The sequence below is a fragment of the Galeopterus variegatus genome, unplaced genomic scaffold, assembly GCF_000696425.1.
Source record: "Galeopterus variegatus unplaced genomic scaffold, G_variegatus-3.0.2 Scaffold632, whole genome shotgun sequence".
Lineage (NCBI taxonomy): Eukaryota > Metazoa > Chordata > Mammalia > Dermoptera > Cynocephalidae > Galeopterus > Galeopterus variegatus.
This window is the reverse complement of record NW_007726743.1, coordinates 68,863-69,138: the sequence shown is the minus strand read 5'-3', so window position 1 is coordinate 69,138 and position 276 is coordinate 68,863.

The window sequence follows — 276 nt, the reverse complement described above, 5'->3', positions numbered from 1 at the left end:
CTGTTAAAAGTTTTAACCTGAATCCAATCAAGCCTTTGGCCCTAAGTTCTAATTTACAGAAACTACAGGGGATACAGGAAAAACCTACATGTAAACCACATGTAACATAAACATATGAGACATTTCACAACACAACTGACCTCTCTTTTTTTTATTTTTTCCTTTTTGTCTTTTTTCGTGTCCGGCAACGGATCGCTACCCTCAGTGTCGCGCCCGTACTGGACCGGGACCGGCAACGGGATCGCAACCCTTGGTGCTGCGCCCACACCTTGCTCA